The following is an 18,248-nucleotide window of genomic DNA, read 5'->3' as shown; positions in this document are numbered from 1 at the left end:
CTCCTCACCCTTACGAGTTGCCTCCTTTTTGCGGTTCTTTTCTTGCAACAATCTACAGTAGTGTGCAATTGTCAACTGTATTTCGGCCCATGGTATAGCTTCTATTCCTGCTAATTTCTTGAGCTGTTTTTGCACAAGTTCAGGCAACCCTTGGCACAATATATGGTAGAATACAGGGATAGATTTCGTCCAAGACTCATGCGTTTCGAGCACCCACGCGTCTTGAAAATTCTGGATAAAAATCAACGGATCCTCTGACTCTTTCATTATTCGAGTCATTAAGGCTCCTATATCAGAAGTGTCTGGGTATAGCGTTCAAAGCGCTTTCCATACTGCTGCCCTACAATTGTTAAATGGCGCTCCGTCATGTGATGTGTTCATTATCGTTACCCTAGGGTATCCAGCTAGTTTCCATACATCGTCTGCCCTTTCACCGAGTATGGCGATCAGGAGGCCCTTAATGTCCCTTATAGCTAAGGTGACACCCCCTGTCATTTTCTCTAACTCATGTATCCACTTCCCAGCTCCCGATGTCAGCATTGGAAGCTTATTTTTCAGGTTCTCTCGATCCATGTGTGGCTATGGAATATACTGTGATCTTGCTCCTCCTTTTTCTAGCAGCGGGAATTGGAATTTCCCCATACCTCTCCTGTCTACCGCTGGGGTGGCAGTCCCACCTTGCCGTCTCCCTGGCAAAGCCCTTAATCTGTCTGCATAGGCAGGTGCTGACGCCCCCCTCTGACCGTGGGGTGTTCCTACATGTCGGTCAGACTGCACGGCAGACTTCGGTGTCCTAGTAGCGTACTCGCTAGCGTCTGACCATCGTACCCCTCGGTCCCCTGGGAGCCGTTCTTAGCACCGTCTCCCTTCCTCGTGTGCCTCATCCTCCATTTCCCCACCGGAGTCAGATTCTGAATACTCCCAGTTTACACAACTCCTTGCATCTTCTTCGTTCTGCCCAATCTCCAGTATGTCCAGGGACAGTCCCCTGTTCCCACTACTTAGAGTGACCTCCTCATACAGCTGAGTGCTCTCCAAGCACTCATCTTCCCTTCCCCCATACGATATCTGTTCTAGCCCCATCTCATTGTATATTTTATCAATCGTTTCCCCGATGCTTCTGGTGTCGAAGTCATCTTCAATATTTGTCCCACTTATACCTTGCACTGAGTCGTTTGCAGGAAATCATTCTTCTATGTCTTCCCATTCTACAACAGGATTGGATTTTTTAACTTCCCGCTCCAAATATTCAAGATCCTGTGCCCTCTGTCTGCACTTACGTTCTGCTTCCTCATCTACTTCCTTGCGCTTCCTCGCTTCTTCTCTAGCCTTGTCTACTTCCCTCATCCTTTCGTTTCTACGTTCCTTTGCCCTTCTAATTTCCTCATTTTCTCTTCTCTTCCCTCTCTTCTCACGTACTCTTTGCTCTTCTTCCAACCTTTGCTTATTTTGTTTGTACTGGTCGTAGGCTGCCTTCTGTTTGAGCTTGCGCTGTTTCTCATGCTCTTCGTGATACAGTTGTTCTCGCTTCAGCCTATACTTCCTTCTTATCCTTTCATCCCTTATTTCCATCTCTTTTTCTCTCTATCTCCTTTGTGTCTCATCAGACCTCTCTCTCGGTCTCACATCATCACTTCCCTTTCCATCTATTTTCAACAATATCTGTCCTCCCATCCATTTGTCTTTTGCAAATGTTATCTCATCAGTTCTGCCTTTGTTTCCTTTCTGTTTCTTTCCATCTCTCTCCTAATCAGGAGGTGCACAACTCTGTGCCTGGTCCTTCCTTTCACCGTCGCATCTCTCCTTGTCCCTCGGGACTGCGGAGGCAAGATTGTTTTCTTGTTCCTTTCCCTTATTGTCATCACTACTGTACGTAGGCGACTCATATGTGGGATTGCTCTACCCCGTGCCTGCCTTAATTTCTCTTAGAGGGTAGAGTCCCTCTGACTTACTTCCCTCGATGACTGGCTCAGGCAGGGCTGGTGGCATGGTAGGCGTCTCATCCCCCTCCGTAAATACATTTAATATCCAGTTTGTGGGCGGTTCGTCCCCCTTCGGCTGCTCGAACATTTTCCACAGTTCAAGAACAGCAAGGCGTTTCTCAAATTTTTTGCCTGTGTATGTGGCATGTAGATAAGTCATTATATGTTGTAAGACGGCTTTAGATAGGGACCCATTCTGTGGCCAAGGCATAAACATCTTGTGGGCGGTACCCTTAACCCACTCTGTGCTGTACTTTTTTAGTTTAGGTGCATGCTTAGGTAGTTGCTTGCACAGATGCGCAAGTGGGGTGCACAGATGCGCAAGTGGGGTGCACTTCTCCATTTTCAATTCCGTCACCAACAATATTTATACAATTTGTTATCCTTCTACTAGTATGAGCGAGCACCAGATACACAAGCTCCAATCCAATCTTTTCCCACCAAAATGTATACTATCACATGACTCTAAACCATCAATTCATTGGCGATCCCCTCATTTTACAGAATCGCGTAAAACCAAATTTCATTTCAAACAATCAACGATACAGTTCTTTTACATTTGACGTACAACAGAACACATATGACAGACACTTGACCGACTAGACCGACACCAGCTGGTCATACATATACCTGCCTTCTAATCAATACCCCGTCTTGGAGTTTAAACAAACTCCTTTGATGCGTCTTTAAACGTCACTGTAGTCTAATTGTCCCTTATTATTTGGGCTATGAGTTCACGTTTCTTCTGACCGCTGTATTAAAGCACAGGAACAAGGCAAATCCTTACATTTTTATATCAGGTAGCCCCTGGTATCCTTCGTTTTCTCTCGGGTGTCCCCCCGGTAATCCTTTCATTTTTATCTCAGGTGCCCCCCTGGTATTCTTTCGTTTTTATCTCGGATCACCCCCCGGTAACCACCTTTTATCTCTTACGCTCTAGTCATTAACCCTTATATATATTACAGGCTTCTCTACTTCTGACTATTTTATTTTTTCTCCGCCACCCTCCGTTACCTTTCCCTTACTTGTTCTAATGCCTACAAGACATTTGCCAAAGTAACGAGTTTATCGTTTCACTCATCGCTCACATCTTTTTCCTCTCTGGAGCTTCGGGATCAACGCCCCTTCCTCTTCAGCCTCTTGCGTTCTTTTTGTCCAATTGGCTGCCCGTGGGAATGAGAACGGTTATGCTTGGAAAGGCGGGGTCGTTCAAACCCACTACAGATTTTTATGGACTTACACTATCATTGTCCACGGGAAGCTTCTCAGCCTACTCAGCCGGAATGACGAAAGTACTCCTGATATTGCCGAAGGCCTAGTACTCGTGATATTGCCGAAGGCCTAGAGTTACTTTGTGCCGTCGGTCTAAAGGTGTCTTAAAATTATATAATCAATAGTTAATGGCCATAACCATCCTCACACTACCGAGTGTACAGGAGGGCGAGATATTCACCAACGGGCTCATAGGTCAGTGATCACCCTCTAGTACCTGTAACACAAGATAGCTGCACCATGTGAGGGATGGGGGTGCAGGATTCACTTACTCCAACACGACTCAATAATTTGGCAAAGGGAAGTCTGTTTATTGACATATTCATCCAACAGGGAAACAGTTGGAAATCAGCACTGTTGCGATCACCTGTCTCGCTCCAACTTCCGCAAACCTCATACAAACAGCATCTTTTATACACAAAACTCATCATTACTGATGTCTAACTCTACAAATTCATCATGCATTATAATTGGTTAGGAAAGGTAACTTAAGTATAGGTGCTATATCTGTATATGACAATAGAGCATGCGGATTGGATAACTCTTATCGGGTGGGCGTCTACGCCCAACCCTCTACTTCAAACATGATAGACATCACTACAACTACGACGTCCTATTGGTTAATTGGTTATAGTGTCTATAGGACCCTAGATTTCATGCTCCATTGTGATTGGGCAAGTTACACCCCTAAGCATAAATCTCCACTTTAATTAGCAGCATGCACAATGGACACCCAGGTGCCTTGTGCCCCAGGATTCACCCTGCCTCCTTTCCATCAATCAGTAGTTTAGGGCTATGTGTCAATTAGTTGGCTGGGTATGGCCATGAAACTGTAGTCTCTTATCTGGAGAAGCTATGTCATCCTCGGGTTTGGGATGACATCAGTCAGTGTTACCTCTTCGCGCCTGGCTGGTCAAGTGTCAGTTCACCTTGAATCTGCTTCAGTTTCAAGCTGTGTGTGTATTTGTTTCTTCTTTAGCCTCACTACCTGCCTGGGCCCCTTTTATCTTGACCTTCACGGGGCAGGCTGGTATGCTCTGGAGTTTCAATTCTCCAGCTTTGCCGCTCTCCCCCTTTCCTTGGGTTGACCTCGACTTCCCAAGCTTGAGCTGCTCCTTGTTGAGTTTCGATTCTGCTCTTTCTTCTGGCTTTAGCTGGAATATGAAACCTGGCCTAGTAGGCCACCTCTGGCCGCCTGGGCATACTTCTGCATTACAAAATGGAGTCACACTTGTATAATGTGCCTTATTGGGGTAGAAATATGGTTGGTGCTTGCCGCTCTATTCTTCTACTAAGCATTGCAAGCCATATCGTTTTCTAAGCTTCTTGTGTTCCAAGCCTATTTACACGAGTTTAGCTGGTTAGATTCTTCCATCTTGTCTTACAGCAACGTTTACTTACGTTTCAACATTGTTTCCTTTTTCGTATCTCTTGAATCTGGTTTCGAGGCTGCTCGCACTGGTGTGTTACCTTCGTTCATATGCGAGTCTACTCAGGCCCTGGTGTCATTACCATTTGCCTTCCATCAAGGTTCTTTGTGTCTCCTCATGGACAGTCTGTAATTATTCATCGTTTCGTATCAGCGGCTGGTATGGCTGTCTGATAGGGTACAGTGCTGCCCAGGGTTGTCTGGTTATAGGCGCTTCAACAGGTATGGCTCTTCTGATGTACACTGCACAGAGTTCCAGTTGAGCTCTTTGTTGGTTCATCTGCTCCTCATACGTCACATACCTTGTCAAGTACTTTCCTGGTACCTCGAAATGAGGGCCAGGGGTGCAGGCCATGTCTAGGACCTCCTCTACAGCAGGGCGCAGCTAAAGGACTCCTCTCATGAGCTTCATTTTTGACATTCCTGGATGATGCAGTAGCAGTGTCTCAGTCAGAATGGGGAGCGCACTTCTTTCTGTTCATGCCCCCGTGGATAAAACAATCGACATTCTCCTCCTTGTTCATGTGACAGAGGCATGGAAACTCTGTGAAACCATTGTTGACCAACATGTGTGGCTCATTTGATAATGTAAAACAGTCTGGGAAAGTGTTAGGGTCTGCAAGTGTGAGGATTATCGATAATGGGCATATTAGAGGAGATTAAATCTGGAGTCAATTTGAACGATGAAAGAGTGAGATCAACATTCTTCTAAATAGATATTCAAAATGTGTGCTTTTAAGCCTGAAACAATACAGAGAGAGGATTCAAGAACCTGCTCTTATGGAGGATGGCATCTTAAAGACGGGGCTCCCACGTCATCGTCCTTGAATGACCTGGATTTGAAATCGTACACCATGTAAATGCCATCATGTCTGATAAATTGAATAAACCGCACTCTCCCCACTGCAATAAATAAAAAAAAGTCCAGAAAGCATGGAACACAATGTCAAAGGAGAGATCCTGGCTCTATATTGAAAACTTACCTCAATATCCAGAGAGAGCAAGAGCAACATGACCCTACTCACTGCACTGCGGGAAAACATGAAATGCGAGAGCAGATGCTGCTGAGTCAAAGTGTGAAAACAAAATCAAAATATCGAGGCTGAGTACCCCAAAAAGAAATACACCGAACACGTGTTACAAAGGAACATACAAAGTACTTTATTTTATACTGAATCCAGTTACGAAGAACAGACCAAAATCAGATAGCTATCGGCCCTCAGTGCAACACAACGAACTCCAGTGTGGTTCAGTGTGTTCAGTGAGAGACACTGTACATTAAAATGCATTGGTCTTTTCTACTCTTCGTGAGCACGATTTCCAGCCCTACTTCGGGTTAATATTCCGCTAATACATCACCGATCTAGGGTTCATGCCGAATTTCACACATCCACATGTAACTGGTTTGCTTTTAATACATATATCAACAAGCCTATATGGCAACTGTGTATTCTGGGATTTCCCATGCAGGTCTTCTCAAACATTAATACAATGGCCCTCATTACGACCCTGGCGTTAAGCGAAAAACGATGCCGGTAAAGGATTACCGGAATCGCTTATCACTAGGGCCGATTATGATCCGAGATAGCGCTAATAACGGCACCGTAATCAATGGTGCCGTTAAAAGCGCCAAGGGCGCGGGCACGCGATTCCTATGGCGGAAATACCGCCATGGTGCTAAGGCGTGAACATCACGAGTCACGCGGACATGTAAATACCGCCCTTGTGAAGGCCGTAAAGTACCTTAGCGCCATGGCGCTAATAACGTAATTTCAGACCAACCGTAAATGGCCATGTGCAGTGTTCCCAGCTGCAACAGGTGCACACAATCAGCACAGGTGGAGTAAATACAGACTGGGCAAGCACAAAAGGAGCACACCCCACCCCTCCCCACACACAGTTACACTCCTCAATGATTCCAACACCACTAGCAATACTGGGGCTGCAGGACCTGATTGCAGTGGAAGTGCCACAACAAAAACTACAAGAAGTACAACAACAGGCAGCACAGAGGAGGCGCAGGAGGAAAAGGAGGGCAAGGCAGGGCCAGCATGCCCCACCAGCACAGCCAGTGCCACCACGCAGGCACCCCCCAATTCCACGCATCTGTGCCAGTCCATTCAACCTAACCGCTGACCTGATCCACACCCTGTCCCTCCTGGACCGGGACACCATCACCACCATTGTGGAAATGATACATGACGACATAGTCAGCCTCATTGAATCACGCACCACCATCCCAACCCTACTGAAGGTAGTGTCTGTGCTCCACTTCCTGGCCACAGGCACCTACCAACACACAGTTGGGCAACTGCATGGCATTTCACAAACATTACCCTCACTTACGGTGAACCAAGTGCCTGATTCCCTCCTCAAGCACACAGACAAACACATTTCCTTACCACGGCATGCCCAGGAGATCTCAAACACCAAAGTTGGTTTCCATTCACTGGCTGGCATACCTGGTTGCATTGGCGCCATTGACTATGTTGAATTTGTGGTTCCGACTACATCATCACACAATGTTGTGCCCTATTCCCCAGATCAACCCATGATTCACTGGTCCTGCAGAACTTCACGATTCAACGCTACATGGAGCGACATGCAGAGCAGAGATCCTGGCTACTCGGTGAGTCGCATGTTAGGCTCATGGAAATGTGATGTGGGTAGGTGATGGAGGCATACATGCATACTTCACCTTGCTGAGATGGGGGGGAGAGATGCATACGTTACCTAGCTGTGAGTGCCAGAGTAAATGGAGCAAACTCATTTCCCAAAAACAGCCCAGACTGGACTTGACACCTGACCACATAATGCAAGATGTAAGCAGCCCTACCATGCGAATGAAGCAGTGTACCAACCATCCCACAGACATCTGCATGTGCACTGTACAAAATCAGACCGCATCTCCCTCAACAAAATGCAGCTAGAAGCAATGACTATAGCCAATACACACCACAAAACACCATGAACTGAAAGGCCAGTCCCCCACCACTGCGCATACAGGAGTCACATGAGGGTCAAATACATCAATACACCACTACACTGACACAGATGCCCAACTACATTGCATGACACCATTTGTTGTGCATAGTGATAGCATCATGAGGCTGACATCACCATTGCCAGGATGAAAGCATACAAATTAGTGGACATCTGCAACATCACAGAAATAACCGTCGTGGACAAACACAGTGCATGTGCACTCACAAGTAACTGGACCCCTCAGCGCACACTAGTCGATGTCATGCAAAACAGTCCATATGAGGAATACACACATAGCACTCACATTGTGTGGCTCCATCCATGCATGGAAATGGGCTTGAGATGCAGAAACAAATGCATGCCATGGTATCACTCAATAAGGTTAAACATGATGAGTTAACTTACACATACATTGTTGCCCACATACAGGTGATGCAGGCTGTCCTTTGAAGCGGTGTCTCCTTACCCCAGTCCGGAACCCAAAGAACAGGCTAGAGGAGGACTATAATCATGGCCATACACGAACCCGTGTGGTGTTTGAGCAGACATTTGCCCTCTGGAAGGCACGGTTTCGCAACCTCAACAGGTCTGGTAGGTCACTCCTGTACCGCCATGAGAAGGTGGCAAAGATTGTCATGGCATGTGTGATGCTAAACAATATTTGCATTAGACGGAATGTGCCCCTGCCTCCTGACGCAGAACAGCAACCACCTGACGAAGAAGATGAGGAGGGTGGGGATGGTACAGCACCCCAGGAAGTACGCGATGCACAGGAGGGACGTGACATGCGTCGGACTCACACAAGTAGGGGAGTCTCACATGGAGATGGCACTTGGGGCACTGGTTGTTTCTGGGACATGCACACTATACACTGTTCACCAATTAAACACACGTGCGCAATGAGGAATGTCCACACATGTGATTTGTGCATAACCAAAATGTGAATTGAAATAGTAAATATAAGTGAACACACCTACTCTCCCCTCCCCCCTCAACTCCCCAACACACCCACTCCCCCTCCCCCTCAACTCCCCAACACACCCACTCCACCCTCCCCCCTCAACTCCCCAACACACCCACTCCCCGTTCCCCCCTCAACTCTCCATAACATGGTGTGGATGTCTGTGCTCAAGTGCATCATGTGGCATTGGTCCACGTGGCTGCCTCTATTGGCACCCCCCTCTCCCGGCACCCGGTGCACCCCTGTCTGTATGCCGCAGGTTCCTGCCCGATCTGCCGACGGGGCTGGTTTGGGTAGAACTGGCAGCCGAGGAGGAACTGGGCTGCTCACAGGGACGCATGTCCCTCATTGTCTGGACAAGCTCAGAAAGTACCTGCCGCACCGTGGCCAGTTCAGCACAAATGTCCTTATAGGTGGACTCTATGGCAGCCTTTACAGTTTCTGCACACGGATTTTCCCCCTTGCGCTGGCACATTCTTCGATATGCTGTGTCAAGAGGGAGCTTAGCTGTTGTTGCCGCGTGATAATTTCATGCATCGACTCCTGGGTTTTGTGGCCTGTTGATGATGCTCTGGTGTGTCCATTGTGCTGCTCCCCTCCTGCCCATCTGCTACTGGGCATGGAGTGGCCAGCCAGGAAATTTCAGGAGATTGCTCCTGTATGCCATTGTCATGCTGCCTGCATGGGGAGAGGTCGGGGGAATGCAGGGGGCCAGTCGGGGGAGCCATGACAACATCGATATCCCCTTCATCATTGTCTGAGCTAGCTGCGGTGGCGGAAGTCTCACCAATGGTGCTGCTTCCTGCGGACCCAGTGCCTTCAGTAGACACCAATGGGCGGATGCTTGTAGTCTGTGGTGGCGTAGTGCTTGACTGGCTGCACATCAGTGCCGTGGCCTGTGATGTACTGTGGGATTTTGGCTGCTGTGGTGGTTTTCTTTTGACACCAGAGGTGGAGGGACGGTGTTTTGGGTCTTCGGGCCTGGGCTTCTTGGCAGGTGTAGTGCCTCTGTCCTCATCGGCACTGTCCGAATGAGAGCCTGTGGTGGACCAAAGGAGGGAAAGGGTTAGTGATGGGTCTGTGGACATTGAGCAGGAATTGTGATGGCTGCATTCATTTTGATTACTAGATGGTGCACATTGGAGGCAGTGACATGCAGGTTGTCTCCCTTTTAGGTGGTAGAAGCATGGAGGCATGTGGGTGGCTACAGAAAGGGTGTGCATAATGCATGTGTACAAGGTGGAGGTCAGCACTGTCTGTAGGCAGTCTTGTGCTAATGTGTCGTGTGGACTCTGTTAGGCATCATTGCACTTCACAAACATCTGGACTTCATTGTGTTGAGTTTTGCATAGCTGGATTTAAGGCACCTACCTGCGTCGCCTGATGTCGGGTCTCCTCTCTCCATATCTCTAACCCCCTCTATGCTCTCTGTGCCTATGGTTGCAGCACATATCTCCTCCCACGGCTGCAGTTTGATGGGCGACTCAGCTTCTCCGCCAGTCGCCATGCCCAGATTGGGATGCATTATACTCCTGACGCGGAGGCTTGGATAGTCCCACCTTTTTCTGCATTGTCTGGCATTGCGGGGTGTTGTGCCAACTGCACTGACCCTCTGGGCTACCATGGCCCATATGGCCTTCTTTCTCATCAGTGCCGTTCTGGTCATCTCTGTTGAAAAGACTACATCGGCATGCTCTTGTAGGGTTTCAGCCAACATATTTAACTCCTCCCTAGAAAAGCGCTCCTGTCGCAGCTGATCTCTGGGCTTTTTCAAAACTTTAGGCATTATGATGTGGAATGGGTTTTGGAGAAGGTTCGTGGAAGTTGTGGGGGTCAGGTGCCCATTGGTTGAAAAGGATGGCAATGGATTGTGTTTTTAAAGATGACCGCTGTGCTCTTTCCCGTTCCTGTGCGGTGATGCAACTTCCGGATCCGCTTATTTGCGGTCGCCGCTAATAGCGGTTCCCGCTATTTTCGGTCACCACTATTAGCGGTGACCGGTAATATCGATGGCTAGGGTGGCGGAGGTGCTATTTGCACGGCATACAATGCTGGTAAGTGGGGTTTTACGGCCTTTAGCGGCATGGCAGTGATTACATTACAAGCATGGCGCAATGCTCGTGCCCGAGAAGTCGTAATGTGACGCTTTTAGCGGTCTCTGGCCAGCACGGACACGTTGATTATGCCATGCCGGTAATGGCCATTCCTTACCGCCAGGGACGTAATGAGGCCCAATGTAGTTAAACAGGTGTTCTTCGTTCAGTATTTGAATACATTGTTCTTAACATATGCTCGCGGATTAGTTTCATTGCACGAGTAATCCTTTACACACGTCAACGAAGGACAAAGTCTCAATTCACGACCTCAACAAGTGGCCTGCAGGCAAGTTACATATGAACTACATACAGAGGTCAAGCCAGCCATGTTCTATTCCAGAATGACATTGTCCACCATTTTAACTCACAGGGTGACTTTACAAAGTGAACCTAAAATGGCGGATTGACCTAAAATGGCAACTTACATTGATTTTAAGGTCGGGACCTTGCGACACGGATTTCTTTGCAAGCGACTTGTTAGCAACTTGGCGTAGGCCAATATACATATATTTGTTGTGATAGGAGGCACAATATAATTTCTCATTTGACAAACCCTCCTTTTGGCCTATGCCAAGTGCTAAAACTACTTTGGATCTCCGTGCAAATAACTCCATGCATCATTGTCCATGCACCCTGAACCACTGTCGGAGATATCTATTGCCATTAGGTCATTTGCTAAAATTTCTTTCAACACATATTCTTTGGAAGGTTTATCTGGGGCATACACTTTATGTCCTATCGTACCTATCACTTGTGCGCAACATCCCCCTAGCATCGAACATATACTAGGTAGACACTGAATACAGCAACAAAGAAACAACAGGATTCCCAAAATAATCAGCAAAACTGATAGTACCTTCCAAACCCAAGATCGCAAGAAATCCCAGAACCAAGTGCTAAGATCCCAGTTTCCCTCGGGAACATGCACTTCTGAACTAAGGACGTGCAGATTCTGTATTGCCTTGAAGATGGTTGGGGAGGAATCTGGCACGAAAACACAGCAAGCGGACCCCACTAATTTACACACTCCAGCACGTTCAGCCAGAATGACCTCTAATGCCATCTGGTTTTGAAGTGCTACTAGTCTTATCGCCTTCTGTTCTAATGTCATATTATAGAGTATGTTCCTGGTCCCGTTGATGGTTCTTTCCAGTACTCTCGCTAGTCTTCTGATATCTTCGGAATTCGCTATCCGCCCCCAAAATGGCACAACTGATTTTGCTCTATCTCCCAAGATTTTTGCTGGAGTGTCACCATTCTCGTCTCGTCGTGGACGAGCCTTTGAAACTTCTTTTGTACTAACTAAACACACCCCAGGTAACAGGATCCCTAAATAACAGGTTCCCTGCCAATCACTGGGCAACCATGGAAATGCTTTATTACCGCAGACAAAGTAGACAGGTTCGCCTACATACAAAGGTCTGTTTTCCCCAGTCAAATTTGCAACATTGGCACAACCTAGAAAATCTCCCATTGACTGAGTTCCATTCCTCTGTATGTAAAAAGAAACTGAATCGGGGCTATGATTAACAGTGTAAGAAAGAGGCATGGCATCCTTATTGCCTATCAGAGCCATCCTAAAGGAAATCAAAGATTGGAAAGGACGAGACAGTCTATCAGAAGGCCTAATAGAAGCAACGTTAGGTTTACTTCTGTTTGCAAAAAGCGAGCATCCCAGGGGAGTCAAAACACGTTTCTCAAAACTATTCAAATTAGTGCCGTCAAAGTTCCCTGAGATGCTGTCATTCAAACAGCCAAAGAACAGTGCTCTAAGAGAAGCATGACAAGCAGTTGTCAAAGGCAAAGTATGAATATACCAACCTAGCCCCTTATCCCGTGTTGCGGCAAATGTAAGCAGACCCAGCAGTTAGACTTATTAAAAATGGCAGGCGTAGCATTCATGATAAGTAGCAGAGTATTATTGTGCTACCATTGTCTATGCTGAGAGCCCCTAGTGACAGAGTATGCAAATGTACAAAGGGAGTAGGAACAGCAGGTACATTTTCAGTGGGCAACAAGGATTCTAAAGGATGCATTTCCTCAAGGTACCAGAATCCTAAGACAGTGACTATTAAAAACCCAAATATCATTATAAAAACACAGCAATACGTTTTCGGGGCCCAGGAATATTGTCCATTGTCCCGGTTGGTCACCCCATCATTTACAAGTCCCATACGAGCGGGAGCGGTGGCAGGCATTGTAGTCTTCAAATGGAAACCCCAATGTTTGTTGCTGGCAACCTCCCGGTCGCGTAACTTCATAGTCCTTCCACAACCCTTGACAACAGAATCCCCTTTCTCAAATTTGGACAAAAACAAGCCCTCGATGATCCTTTCCTTCTTCGAATGCATAGCCGAACCGTGCCGTAAGTCTATTTTATTGGACGCAGATTGTACCTTGCTTTCCCTGGTACTGATTGATCCGGAAACAATGTGTCGTCACTTCCCGTTGGAAGCAACGTATCAAAGACAAGTGAAGATGCCCAATTTGGAGCAGCAGTTTCCGGATGCAAAGCTTTTGGAGAGTGTGGAGACAAAAAGGCTGTTTCCCCAAGCCTCACGGGCTCAGAAAGATTCTCCGACACACTCTCAGCGCTATTTACTGCTTTGGGATAGTTGGTTGCAGCATTAGCGAGGGGTTCTGTTTCTTCTGTAACGTGTGGCACTGGGTGAGGAAGTTTCTTGACATGGGACGCATGGATCCAGTTCTTTCTTCCAGAGACTCGCACTGCTGTTTGGGTGACCAACAGGACCTGGAACTGGCCACGCCAGCGAGGTGCAAGGCAGGAAGAGCGCTCAAATGCCTTGATGAGCACCCAACTTCCAGGCCATATCCTGTGGCCTGGGCCCTCGTATCACACAGGTAAAGCCTCTCGTACCTGGTGATAAATCAAATACAGGTTTTTGGTCAACTGGCTGCAATAATCTGAAAGTAATACATTTTCAACATTCTTTAACGAATTACATTTAGGAAGATTCCAGATATTGGCAGGTCTCCCCATTACCACCTCAAATGGAGAGAGCCCAGTCTGAGTTTGAGGGGTTGTACGCATGGATAATAACACGATCGGTAAGGCGTCCGGCCATTTTAATTTAGTGCCGGCACATGTCTGAGCGAGCTTGTTCTTGGTGATACCATTGTGTCTTTCTACTAGTCCGGCACGTTGAGCATGTCTGGCCGAATGGAACCGTTTGTCGATCTATAATGCTGCACATATCTGCAGAATTACAGCAGCGACAAAATGTGGACCATTGTCTGACCAGATGACTCTTGATAGCCCAAACCACGGGAAGTACTCCTTTAACATAGTTTTCACTGTAGTCATGGCTGTAGCATCTTTAACGGGGAAGCCTCAAACCATTTACTAAAAGCACAGATGACCACCAGCACATATTTTTTATTGTTACATCGTTCCATTTCAATAAAGTCAAAGTGGATAACTTCAAAGGGGACAGAGGGTGGCCCGAAACTTCCCCTTGGAGTTGCTGTCCCCTTTCCCACATTGTGTTGTAGGCAAATCATACAATCCTGGACATAGTGCTGGGCAATTATTGAAATTTTGTCATTTGCCTAAACTTTTTCTAACATCTTTGTCATCTTTTGGGCACATATATGCATAGGACCATGGGCCATGATGACCATCATCCTTATAAACGCGTCAGGGAGTAGCCATTTCCCTTCAGCTATGTCCACCCAACACCTGTCTTTATCAAGTTTCCCCAAGCCTTCAGCCCAACTCTTGGATTCTTCTAACGTGGCATCAGCTTGGATATCTCATACAGACCCAACACCCTCATCCATTCCATAAGCATTTACAGTATCCCTTGAAACATACATCTCTGTTAGAGGATCAGCAGCAGTTTGTCTAGCTATCTGATCAGCGAAAGCATTCCCTTTCCCTATGTCATCTGTAATCTTTCGATGTGCTGCACATTTCAAAACAGCTAACTGAGTAGGGAGTGCAAGCGCTGAGAGTAGTTGTACTATTAGGGAGCCATGTTGGATTTTAGTGCCATGTGAAGTTAGGAACCCTCTCTCTGATCAAAGTCTCCCAAAGTTGTGAACCACCCCAAAGGCATACTGACTATCAGTATATATGTTTACTGCAAGCCCTTCAGAAAGTTCACAAGCTCGGGTCAATGCTATAATCTCTGCGGCCTGCGCAGAGTTATGCGTGATTCTCTTGGTTTCCACGACCGTGCTTAATGTGGTGATTGCATAAGCAGCTGTGGATGTACCATCCGGAAGTTTGAAGCAGGAGCCATCACAAAACAGCTCTCCTTGCGGATTATCCAAAGGAGTGTCTTTCAAATAAATTCTACCCTTTGTTTCTTGTTCGGTAGTATACAAACAATCATGTGACTCTTCATCGCCGCAAGTAGCATCTTGTGGGAAAGGTAGGAGTTCAGCCGGATTAAGAACACAACACCTCTTAATTTGAATGTGAGGAGCAAACAAGATCAATTCATATCTTGTCAACCGTGCAGAAGTGAAGTGTTGCGTTTGGGTTCGGTTCAGTAGAACATCTACAGAGTGAGGCACCATCAGGGTTAGATCATGGCCTAGGAGCATTCCCTCACTCTGTTTTACAGATGCAGCAGAAGCAGCGACACCTCCCAAACATCTTGGCAAAGCGCATGCTACAGGATCAAGGGCGGAAGAAAAGTAACCGCACATCCTATTCTTCCCTCCATGTTCCTGCGTTAATACAGCCAAAGCACATCCATCACATTCATGCACAAACAACACAAAGGCCTTTTCAAAGTTTGGTGTGCCCAAAACTGGTGCAGAACATAATGCAGTCTTAAGCAAGTCAAACGATTGCTGGTGTTCCGCGTTCCACGGCAATGGTGAAGAAATGCCCTTCTTAGTCAAAGCCAACATCGGTTTGATCACTAGTGAAACATTTGGGATCCACAACCTACATTAAGAAGCCATACCTATCAAGGCTCTAACTTCCTTCTGTGTATTTGGGACAGACATGCCAGAAATGTGTTTTATTCTTTCAGGTGTCAATCTTCTTCCCTCCTTTGACAGGAGATAGCCTAAATAGGTGACCTCCTGGCAACAATATTGAAACTTTTTAAGCAAAGCTTTGTTACCATGCTTAGCTAGATGGATAAGCAATAACACAGTGCCCTCCTTACAGGTGCTCTCAGAGTCAGCAGCTAAAAGCAAGTCATCAACATACTGAAGCAATGTACAAGTAGAGGGCAATTCAAGGGCATCAAGCTGTTCTTTCAAAGCCCTACTATAGATGCTAGGACTCTCTGTGTACCCTTGAGATGCACGAGTAAATGTGAACAAGCGTCCCCCTAAGGTGATCACGAACAAGTATCTACTATCCTTGTGTATAGGAACACTAAAGAAAGCATTATTTAGATCCACAACACTAAAGTAAGTAGATGTAGCTGGAATCATGGTTAATATTGTCGTCACATCAGGCACAATTGGAAATTGCGGAGGGACGCCCTTATTAGTGGCACGTAAATCAATTATGAAACAGAATGGAATTGCATTATCGCCTTTTTTGTACACGGGCAAAATCAGACTATTGCATAAACTTCCTGAAAGTTCTCTAATCACCCCGTGATGCACAAAATCAGAAACAATGCATTTCAGAGCTCGCTCGCCCTCAACTGAAATCTTATGCTGGGGAATGCGTGGCAGCTTAATTCCGTGTTTCAAAACTATCTTAACAGGCTCAATCTGTAAAACACCGACATCATTGTCGTCAACAGCCCATAAGCTCTCTGGTACATCATTGAAATCTGGCGGCAAAGGTCTAGTCAAGAATTGCAAGACAGAAAATTGCTGTGGTGAAATCGTTAAGCGCACTCCATCAGAAGAACAATAAATCACTGCATTCAATTATTTTAACAGGTTCAACCCCAGCAAGTTCTCTCTGCAATTAGAAGTTAACAGAAATGGACAGTGGTCCGTAAAGGGACCCAAAGAAATGGGTACCAGTGAAGAAACCGGACAAACAACTGGTGTGCCAGAAAACCCTACAGAAACATTGGTTTGCCCTGACAGTGGAATGTTTGGAACCCGTGAATGATCAATGGAACACTTCTGTGCTCCAGTATCTATCAAAAATGGATGTTTTCTATTTCCCACCACCATTTCAACGTAGAGACCTTTCTGATTGAGGGGAATAGGTGTAGGTTCCAAACCCTGCTTCGTGCAATACTAACGAAACAGAATGTCATCAAAAGGAAGCTCTTCAGATAAATATGCAGCAGAAGGATGATCAAATATGTTCCTTGCATCCACACTCGGAGTCTGATTATCCTGTGAAAAAGGTTGCTGAGGATCCTGTGCAAACTGACCTCTACCAGGGCCCCCTATACCCAGGCGACCTCTGGATCGTCTACCCATATTCCCAAACATGTTATTCGACCTCTGTCGAAGGACGGGGCATTGTGCACGCCAATGACCCTCTCGACGCCAATAGGCGCACTGGTTAATGTTCACAGGACCCAAGGGCACATTCCCTTGCGGGACATACGGACCTCTAATCTGAGAACTACCCCCTCGGGGGCCTCTAACAATTTGCTTTAATAGCACTTTAGTCTTCAAATCACCTTTTCGTTTTTCCACTCTATCTTTTTCATTATTGACACGGTTCTCGTAGTACTGAGCCATATGCAGCACTTCTGATTGGGACTTCGCCTGCCAAGCACTCTCAGAAGACATGATTTTTGACTGGATGTCAGGCAGCAATCCACGCACAAATTTGTCCACAAATAACCTTTTCCCAGACTCTGTGCCTAGGTCTTGTCCGCTGAAATCCAAAAATACCTGTTCGAACCGATTAAAGAACTCGGTAGCACCCTCAGACCTCCCTTGGACACAAGCCATAAGTTTTTCCCAATTAATTCTTTTCTCTGGAATTATAGTTTTCAATTTTGCAATGATTCTATCAGGCAAAGTTAGTATCACCTGAGGCGGTCTTTCACCAGCTGGCCTTTCTCCATCGAGTCTAGTTATATTCACCCATGTATCTCCCAACCCTGGCACGTCATCTATAGTTCTAACTTTTCCATGAATCTACGGGCAGGAGTACAGGAAATAACAGATCAATAACTCCTAAGGTGAATACTGAGGACTGCAAGACGGACTCTATTTCTTTATAGAATCCTGTTGGATTTTTCCTAATATCAGCAATAGATTGTCTAATAGTATTCACTTCCTGTCTTGAGAACGGGACATGAACGAACTGCGATACATAATGTGCAGGAATGTCCACAGCGACTATACCCCATGCAGCATCGGCCGCAATCTCAACCTTTGGGGCAAATGTCGGAGGAACCTCTCTCATAGGCAACTGAGAAGTAGGTGACTCCGAATGCTTACTAAGCAACAGAGCTAAGTCGAGCGCTAAAGCAGTCGAAGAAGTGTCAAGTGAAAAAGCTCTCTTATAAATACTCAATGACTCTGTGGGACAATTAATCTTTCTTTTTACACAATCATCCCGTAGGTACTCTATCATTACCTGTATCACTTTCCTCTGCATTTCT

At 46.4% G+C, this 18,248-nt stretch overlaps 1 protein-coding gene across 1 annotated transcript in view; it reads left to right on the top strand.

Moving 5' to 3' along the window:
- Positions 1-18,248, top strand: part of DBH (dopamine beta-hydroxylase) — a 648,743-nt gene that overhangs the window by 26,669 nt on the left and 603,826 nt on the right. The window lies entirely within an intron of this gene.

Source organism: Ambystoma mexicanum, chromosome 8 (assembly GCF_040938575.1).
Source record: "Ambystoma mexicanum isolate Mex_15411 chromosome 8, UKY_AmexF1_1, whole genome shotgun sequence".
Taxonomy (NCBI): Eukaryota; Metazoa; Chordata; class Amphibia; order Caudata; family Ambystomatidae; genus Ambystoma; species Ambystoma mexicanum.
This window is presented reverse-complemented; position numbering and strand designations above follow the sequence as displayed.